The sequence below is a fragment of the Macrobrachium rosenbergii genome, chromosome 4, assembly GCF_040412425.1.
Source record: "Macrobrachium rosenbergii isolate ZJJX-2024 chromosome 4, ASM4041242v1, whole genome shotgun sequence".
Taxonomy (NCBI): Eukaryota; Metazoa; Arthropoda; class Malacostraca; order Decapoda; family Palaemonidae; genus Macrobrachium; species Macrobrachium rosenbergii.
The window spans coordinates 40,141,599-40,151,401 of NC_089744.1; the positions used below are offsets into that span (position 1 = coordinate 40,141,599).

The 9,803-nt window shown below is 36.3% G+C and overlaps 1 long non-coding RNA gene across 1 annotated transcript; it reads right to left on the reverse strand.

Annotated features, from left to right (window-relative positions):
* Positions 1–171: 171 nt before the first annotated feature.
* LOC136832963 (uncharacterized) lies at positions 172–3,141 on the reverse strand. The gene is made up of 3 exons (XR_010851360.1): positions 2,985–3,141; positions 2,553–2,579; positions 172–1,172 (listed from the first exon to the last, which is right to left on the reverse strand). It is a non-coding gene; the product is annotated as an uncharacterized lncRNA (long non-coding RNA).
* Between the last annotated feature and the right edge of the window lie 6,662 nt (positions 3,142–9,803).

The following is a 9,803-nucleotide window of genomic DNA, read 5'->3' on the forward strand; positions in this document are numbered from 1 at the left end:
AATGAATTGAACGAGCACACGCGCGCTTACACAAATTCAATATGAATGCAATCCCTGAGTGGAGTTCTGTATCAGACTTAAGTCCATAAATCAGAAAGGACAGATTTATTCCAATAGAATAGATTTATTCCAATTTCTATTTACAACTAAAAAATAAAACTTCCATAATTTTTCATTTTGCTTTAAGGATTAGTTTTCAACTGGTTCCTTGTACTAATAGTAATGAGTTACATAAATGGAAACCATATGTCATTGATTTAGCGACCATTTCAAACTAAAACCATCCTTTTGCTCTAATTAGTAATTACCTTAACCACTCGCCCATTCCGTCGAACACAATTGAGAATATTCTTTCCTGTACTTGCTATAATTTTCTCAATGTCCCATACTTCTAAATTTTAGTTAAACACTAAAACTAAAATATTTAGTACTTAATATTTGATAACTATCAATAGTAAACAAGTTTGCTTTAGATCTTGTATGCTTTTATTTCTGTAATAAGGAAGATACATTCTATCGAAGACACTAACCAACAGTATTTTCATATAAAATGAAACATGCAATAAACGGCAGTTAATATAAATTTAGTTAGAATGACAACTTATACTGCTTACACCTATAATAATTTCAGAAAGGAAAAAAAAAATTTCAGTCCTTTACCAAAAACTTTCAGACTTATCGGACTACCATCTGAATCATATCAGAAGTAAAGTTTTTTCTAGTTATAAAAACTAAACCATACTAGTTTGTTATTCCATAACTATTAAATATTACCAAATAATTGTATACAGTTTGACTTTTGGTTTTATAAAGTTACAATAAGCTACTTGACAATTGCAAAATCCTGGGGTTTTAATTATTCTACCTTGTGGACAGTTTAAAAATCTTTAGATATTTAATTTTATGGAAAAAATCTTAGAATGGAAAAGCTAATATTGAAGGCAATACAATTCATATATACATGTGCATTTGATGCTTAATGGAACTGTCAAATAATCCTGCGAACCATCAATGCAGAACTTACTGCATCAAGTGAAGTATATCAAACACCATTCTTCATTCTCACTTTAAAAACTATTGTGGGGCAAAAGCAACGAATACAGTTCTTGAATAGCAGAAGTATTGTTTGTCCTGTCTTAACTGTTCAACTAAGTTGTTCCAGTCAATATGTTCTGTAATATAAAAAAAAAAAGCGGCAGATCTCATATGCTTATAGTCAGTAAAATAAAGTTGAATTAACTTTATAAACTAAAGTCTTCACAATATACAGTTTTCTCCTAAACAGAATACTTTTAAAGCCTCTAAACAGAGGCGCCATTCCAGAAAACCAAAGGACCAGAGTTACACAAAAGTGCTAACTATCAAAGTGACCAAAGGAACTAGGCCATAAAAGGAAAATAAGGTCAGAACGCCCTTATAAAAAGTCAAGTTAGAGCTGCCGAGTAAATTTACCCGAGGCCAATTGACCCGGCCTATCAGGTGAAAGCATTGCATAATCTGGCATTACTGTGAATTATCAATACTGGTATAGGGTTGGTTGTATAAAAGGCTAAGAATAGGCTTGTCTATTGTACCGAGGTAAAAACAGGCCTGCTTATTGTATATCATTGGCAGAGTATCAGTTTGCTACCAAGACACGTTAAACTGAACCATGAACAAAAGGAAACTAATTTACGTTGTTCCAAAATTTCAAGTTCTATCTAAACAACGTTATATCTTAAATGTTTAAAACCATGCATTGGCCAAAAATTGTCACTTCTCTTGACTGAAAAGACTTCTGAAAACAATTTTAAAACTTAAAGTCCTTTTTTAAGATGAAAATTACAGATGCAAAAAGAAACTAAATTGCTGCTGAACTTTGGAAATCAATGTTTTTAGAATAAACAACGTAAAGTAATATGAAGTTAAATTTCTCAAAATATTTAAATGGTTACGTTAACTTTGTACCAGCTTATTACCAAACTTTATATACTAAATAAAAATGTTAAAAGGTCTTCCCTAAAACCGAGAATTCTAGACATATAAGCTGTTACGTTACTTTTTAGATCTACAAAAAAAATCAAGAGTCAAGGTACGTTAACTTAAATAACTGACTCGACTGATGCAATTACCACCTGAAAGGGAAAATTGATTAGTACAAACCCCGCCACCCCCTCCCACACCTGTCCATAGGTCCTAAGACCTATGGAACAGGGCATGAGAGGGGCCTCCACCCCTACAGGGGCACCCCCTGTAGGGGTGGAGGTAAAAAAAAAATCTGAAAATTTAAGTTTTCACTATGGCAGTATATGGATTTGATTTAATAAATTATCTAGGTTATATAGTCAAATCTTTACAGGATTCAAGGTAAAAAGCTTTTTAAAAAATGAAGGCTTTACAAGAGTCAATTTTATCAGGCACATACTAATTTCAAAGTAAGTCAACTGCAAACTATCTAGGTTATATAGTCAAATCTTTACAGGCACATTCTAATCTCAAAGTCAATTGCAAACTGAATACTAACCTTCACGGACCATTAGAGCTTCTGATCCTATAAAATAATGAATACTAACCTTCGCGGACCATCAGATCTCCTGATCCTGTAAAATATTGGATATTATTACAGCAGTAAATGACTCATGGCCTACTAGAATTTATAACTTAAATAAAAAATAAACGAACAAGGAGTAATGTTATACAACAGTTAAAGCTAAATACAATAATGATTAAAACTCAAAACAAAGACGTTTTTGTCCACAAATAGGCGAGTTTATGGCATTCACATAATAGTTATAACAGTGAAAAAACGGACACGAAATATTTAAATATAAGTGAAGTCTATGTTGTAAACTACAAAAAATAAATTCAAAGACAGGAACAAAGACATAACTATTACAAACCATTATTTAAAAAAAAAAACAGGATCCAAGAACTATTACGACAAAGGGAAATAACGAACAACGAAAGCCAAGAAAGCTTTAAAGAAGTTTAAACACTGAACATACCGTAAACAAGCTTAGCCTTAGCAGCGCCCGGAAGAGTCGCCACTACTTCACGTAGTCCAGCCGTCATACCACCAAACAAAATCAAAAGCTCATCCGGTAGAGTAGTAATTCATCCTCTCCGGGTTGCTATAATTCATCCTCTCCGGGTTGCTATAATTCGTCCGGGTTAGTGCCTGCTATAATAAAATTCATCCTCTCCGGGTTGCAACATCCTCTCCGGGTTACTAAATCCGGGACGACCACTGAGAAAGTGAAGATCTGCTCCCGAGAAACCAGTTGCTGATGACGTCACCATCAAGGAACGCGGAGTACCGTTCTTGAAACTCGGACCATTTATTCGAAAGACTACGAGGTCCTTGTTTCCTATTTGCTTAAGGGGATTTTTAAAAGAATGTTAACGAATCTGCTTGGACGACTTCTCAGTTCTTTGATAAATTGGCTTCTTTGCATCATAACATTATAACAAATAACTTTAATCAATAATTTACCGAAGAAAAGAATGAAAATTATTTGGTGTGTTAAGTAAACCTATATATAGGTATGGGATGCAAACCCATGGCCAGGTCATCTGTTGACTTTACCAGCACACATCCTTCTGAACTGTTCCCTTTCAATAAAGTTCTTTAGTATGGAATAAGTAACCTACAGTGCAGCTAATGTTGTTTAAGAATGTCCCACGAAGGGAAATGAAAGCAATTTGAGCTAACTTACTTGTATTTCTGTTTTGACTCCTCTCTGCTCCAATGACATTTTGCTAATCTGCAGCATAGTGCTTATACTATGTATAGTAAGCAATTGTAGGGAATTATGATTTCTTGACGTGGATGCAGTGATATGTTCATTTTTTTAAAGTACTCCCATTTTCCTCGGTATGGTGCTCAATGGTTTTTCATGGGAGGCCTATACCTCATTATTCTCTTTATAATCTGTTACATTATTCATAACAAACTTGTATTCAACATGCTGCTGTTATATTGGAGTATGATATTAAATCCATAGTTTCTGTTGTTTGGATTACAGAGCAACTTTTGAAGGCTTTCTGTTTATTAAATGGTAAGAGACAAGTAATACCTTGAAGTACATTTTATTCATATCACTAAAGGAGTTAAGACGCTCTTGCTTAGACAGCCTCAAAAGATAAATAGGATAGCAAAGCTTTATCTTTTGAAGTTAATTAATGGAGCCAACTCATGACTTACTACAGATGGTTTCAAGTTACCTGAGCCAAGTTGCACTTCTAATGTTGGTTGCTTTTCCTTTTCACTGTTGGGTCTGACTCTCTCCAGATGGAGTGATTATCGACAGTCATGTTTCATTGCATTTCCGACCTGCTTATCCCAGAGACGTGACTGAAGCATAATGTGGACTGATTTCACTTTTGTCATTATTGCCTCTTCTGTCATTCTGGCTATATGACGTAAATGTGACTTCAACATGTGTTTTCAATTTTACTATGTCGGTGCCCAGTTTAGTGCAGGGGCTACAATGCTTCAGTCAAGCGCGCTGGCAATTGGATTTTTCCCAACAAGCTTGTTACGTTTTTCTTTTTAGGGTTTCTTTTCTCCTTTATATAGTTTATTACGTAAGCACTTTCCGTTCTGGTGAAGCTTGCTTTCCAAGTTGCTGACATTTAGGCTTCTTCTAGATGAATGTTCACTAATTCAGAATAACGCAATAATAGTAACTTTTATCGTTCCTTCCTACCATCTCTGCCCCATATATCTTCAAGACATCGACAGGTCTGTTACAAGAACTGGCATGGTCTTGATTTTTGACGATGAGATCACTCATTTTTATCTAGAATCAGTTTTTCACTAAGTATGAACACAGCATAAACTGAGCTGAGTTGAATATAAAATTTAGGCCAAAGGCCAAGCGCTGGGACCTATAAGGTCATTCAGCGCTGAAATGGAAATCGACAGTAAAATGTCTGAAAGGTGTAACAGGAGGAAAACCTCGCAGTTGCACTATGAATCAATTGTCAGGACAGGGTGGAAAGTAAGATGGAAGAAAGAGAATATGTATGAACGGAGGTACAGTAAAAGGAACGAAAGGGGTTGCAGCTAGGGGCCGAAGGCACGCTGCAAAGAACCTTAAGTAATCCCTACAGTGCACCGCATGAGGTGCACTGACAGCACTAGCCCCCTACGGGTGCAGCATAAATTGTTACCTGATATCGCTTAAGAATTGTCTTTTCCATTCATATACAAGCACACAGCACATAAATGTAAAAACAAAATTGTTATTGAATTTTAGTTAGTGAATTTTCTTTTTTTAAGTCATCTTTTTTTTGCTTCCATTTTTTTTTGTCGTATGCAAGATAAAAAATCAAAGACTAATATGCTTCAAGGTTGATTCAGCGAAAAGTTAATCTTTTAAATCCGGCTTTCATGTGTAGGCTATTTGCACTTGATCATATCGTTCCGAAACTTATTGAAACAACCTAATTCTAGAATATCACAAAATAAAGTAGAAACTCTCTGATTTGGCATGTCGCGTCATATATTTGCATCAACTGAAACACCACCGATAGTTAAATACACTTAAAGTCATTACTAATGCTGCACAGATGTTTTTCACGCACAAATGAAAGAGAGCAATAAGAAATTAGAAGGAGCTATATGCTCTGAGGAGGAGACATCAGGTCTCGTAAACATCGGAATGTTGTATTAATCAAGGGCGACGGAAGCACTTCACCTAGCTGTGATGAGTAGGCCTACGGCGTCCAGTAGGGTTAAAAAAAAAAAGGGTGTGGAAAGGTTGTGTGCCCTTTTGTCGTTAACCCCTGCGAAGGGAACAAAAGTAGTAAGGCTAAAAAAGTATGTGTTTGTGCTTTGAGAAGTTATGGCTGTATAGTTATATAGGTATTGCAAGTAAGTAAATATACATAGGCATAGTTCAAGCAGTAATAGGCTTGGCACCTCGAGCGTCTTCAGAGACGCAGACTGGTAAGTTTGCGCGAAATACGTCAAAGCGACTTTCCTGTGAATCCTCCTCATGGCTTATATACTTCCGTTATACAAAACACATGACAGTTACCGTGTATCCGATAATAAAGACGTCATACGAACATTTCTACCGTTATCAGTGAACCTTTCTCCTCATTTTCTTTGTATTTCCGTCGTTGTTATGACGTCACGTACTGGGCGGAAAGATGAAAGCAGTGGAGCAAGTCAGTCTTATTTTTTCAACCTACTTTTGTAACTGATCGTATCCTTCAAGATTTGCTGAATCGATAGAAGAATAAATAACGTCCGTTGTGGTAAATCCGGGGTTTGATCCCGGGGCAAGGCCGAGTGCCAAGGTAGCCTACGTTTCATTAAATCCCATAGTATGCTACCTTTGTTTACCTACACAATGAATTTATGGAACTGGTTATTATTTGAATGTAATGAGATGCAGTCAAGTTGGTAAAAGCCAAATACTGGCAACACTAAAAGGGGAAAAACGCACCATCTGGATACAAGTTTACTAACTTTAGATTCAAGTGCCTGGGCTATAATATACTAACCACAATGAGGACCACGGCTGTGAGTCACTACACGTTTTTTCCTCCTAAGTGACCCATTTCGGGCTGATGCCATGTCAGTCACATGCTCACACGGGCGGATATAAGCTTCGGTGGGTTTGTTGCCAGTACGTTTCCTCCTGAAGTTGACGAGTTTCTGGTAAATCCGGTTTAATAGCGTCGAACGACAAGATTCGGGAGGGGTAGGGGAAGGGGGAGTTGGGACCCTCTCTTACTCTGCTTTATCATCTAACATTAAACAGGGCTGGCTTTGGTGTCCTTGTCAAGTTGTACGGATGCGCTACATTTAATTTTTTTTTTTTTTTTTTTGCATCGACGTTCTCTGAAAGACGCCATGACGATAACACAATAACGGCACCGGAATAAAACTCCCTTTCCGCTTGTGTATTCGCTGTTGTTCATTAGTAATATCTGGAGGTTATACGTTATCAAATGTATTCCCACTCTGTACTGGCAGCTTTAAAAATCCACTTACTACGACACCAAAGACTATCAAATAAATGTAGACGAATAAGAACAAACCTCAACGAAGTAGGTAGACATTTTTAGTTTTCTGAAAAAAACTATCGTGCCAGCTTTGTCTGGCCGTCCGCAATTTATTCTGTCCGCACTTTTACTTTCCGCTCTCAGATCTTAAAAAGCTACTGAGGCTAGAGAGTTGCAAATTGTTACATTGATCATCCACCCTCCAATCATCAAACATATCAAATTGCAGCCCTCCAGCCTCAGTAGCTTTGATTTTATTTAAGGTTAAAGTTAGTCATGATCGTGAGTCTAGCAACGCTATAGGACAGGCCATCACCGGGCCGTGGCTGAAAGTTTCATTGGTCTCGGCTCATACAGCATTATACCGAGACCACCGAAAGATAAGTCTATTTTTAGTCGCCCTAATTATACGCTGTACAGAAAACTCGATTGCGCCGAAGAAACGTCGGCTCATTTTTACTTGTTATTCTTTGTCCTTAAATGTCAATCAAGTCATGTTTCATAAGTTTTGCTTTTCGAAGAATGTTTTATGTAGCGATATGATAAAATCAACACATTCTTTTGTTTGTTCGTTATTCATTTCGACGACTCTTCTGGTCGCATATCACAACAGACAAGGGAGAACCAGCTGGCAAACTTTCAAGGGGCTTCTAAATGAGGAGGTTCTTGAGATACCTGTTAGCATGTTTTATTTACTATGAAAATTCAGTGCGATTACTTTAAAATGCAAAACGGACTCACAAGGTAAATATGGACCTAGACCATTATCAGTCAGGTTATGTTATTATACGGTATGCCTCCATGATGAAAAGGACACTATTCATTCTACCACGAACGTTACTCATAGTGCTATCCTGACAACACCAAGTTCACTATATGAACTCAAGTTGGTATATATAAGGACATATTTTATAACCTTAGGCTTTTTTAAGGAGATCGTTACTGAAACGGAGGGCACGGCAAATGTCCTTGATACAGACTGAAGCTAATATTTTCGGTTAAGTTATATTTATGGCTTAACTGTTTTCTTAAGTTCGACGTGAAGTTGTATTAGGAAATATCAACAATCTTTCAGTTACCACTTGTCCAAAAATTCCATCATCAGTGGTTCAGTGAAAATACAAACAAATGAACGTTAAGTGATGAGGGATACCAATCAACATATTAATAACCTTCGTGTTTATAAATCAAGTGTAAAAGACGACGGGAAATGTAAGTAAAAGAGAATCCAAAAACCAAATTTTACTTTATATATTAAGACTAAGTCAAAGCTAGACGCTCGCTAGCGGACGAGAGATAAACAGCCACGTCAGGAAACCGAAGCTCAGTAAACAAATATATCTCAGCCTAAAAAGAAGTAGAAAACGATCAGATGCTGTGGCCACATTAGGGAGGGGTGACTGTCGTAAAGAACAACTGAGCGTCTTATCTGTGTCGTCTCAAGGAAAATATCTAAGGAAAATATAATTCAGCGTTAACACTGACTTGGCCAAACTACCTTCAGTCGTATTCATGAAAAAGCGTTTCACAGTATTTTTGAAAACCTGGCCAAGACTACATTCTTGAAAATATCGGTGCTTATTTAAAACATGAGCTTTTAAAAATGCCAGATTAATGAGAATTGTATACGATTATATGTTATTGGCATACGTTTCACAGCAACTTGTCACGATTATATTCAATGATAAAATGAGAGTTGACCTTCTGAATGACTTTACACAGAAATTACATTTAAGCGAAGGAATAGGGAAAATAATCTTGTGACTGAGTAACTAGTAATTTATATATTCCTGGATCGTAGATCATTATTTTGTTCCAACTGATTCGTTGTGGAGCAATTGGAGCAATTCATGGAAAGCCCACTCATGATACATTACTGATGTAATTTGTTACTCCACGATACTGTAGCTAAAAGAAAATTGCGGCAATTTTATTATAGACAGTAGGATAGCATTTTTTTTTTTTTGTAATTTCACACAATCCTTCACCTTGATAGCTATCTGTAGAACCTACTTTCGATTCATGTTGCTAACAAGTCAACAAAATTAGTACAAGAAACTAGATGGCTAGTCTAAACCTCTTGATTAAATGAGAACTACGTTGACTCTTCAGTAAAAAAAACACATGATTATTATTATTATTATTATTATTATTATTATTATTATTATTATTCAGAAGATGACCCCTATTCATGTGGAACAAGCCCACAGGGACCATTGACTTGAAATTCAAGCTTACAAAGAATATGGTTTTCACTCGAAAGAAGTAACAAAAGATAATAGGAAAGAGGGAAAGAGGAGATCAGTGGTTAGAAAAACAGGTAAATTAACAAATTAATAAATAAATAAAAACGTCAGTAAACTATTAAAGTACAAGTTGAATTGTATGAGGGTAGTAACCCTTAATTTGCAGCTTTCTTCACATCCTTCTGGATACGTTATCGCTACAAGACGATGGATGCAAGCCGGGAAACTTATGAAGAGGCCCAAACACCTCCCGTAGTGGGGATTCGAACCCTCATGCGTCAGTTGGGTCTATGGCGAGGTTAACGCAAACCATTTGATGGTTTTCCCTTTAAATATACCGTAGCTGTATGTACGACGTATTAAACCATATGCTGAATTGTATTTTGTTTTTGTGTTACCTTGCACATGGAACTGTAAAGCCTGTTTCCTTGCAATGGTATATTTTAGAACCGTATGCCATTTCACTTTTCACTCACAAGGACGCTTTTTACAGCGAACTTTGAGACAGATTTACTCCTTGGTTATGTTCAGAACTTCTTCCAGTCAGTAAAATTTAAC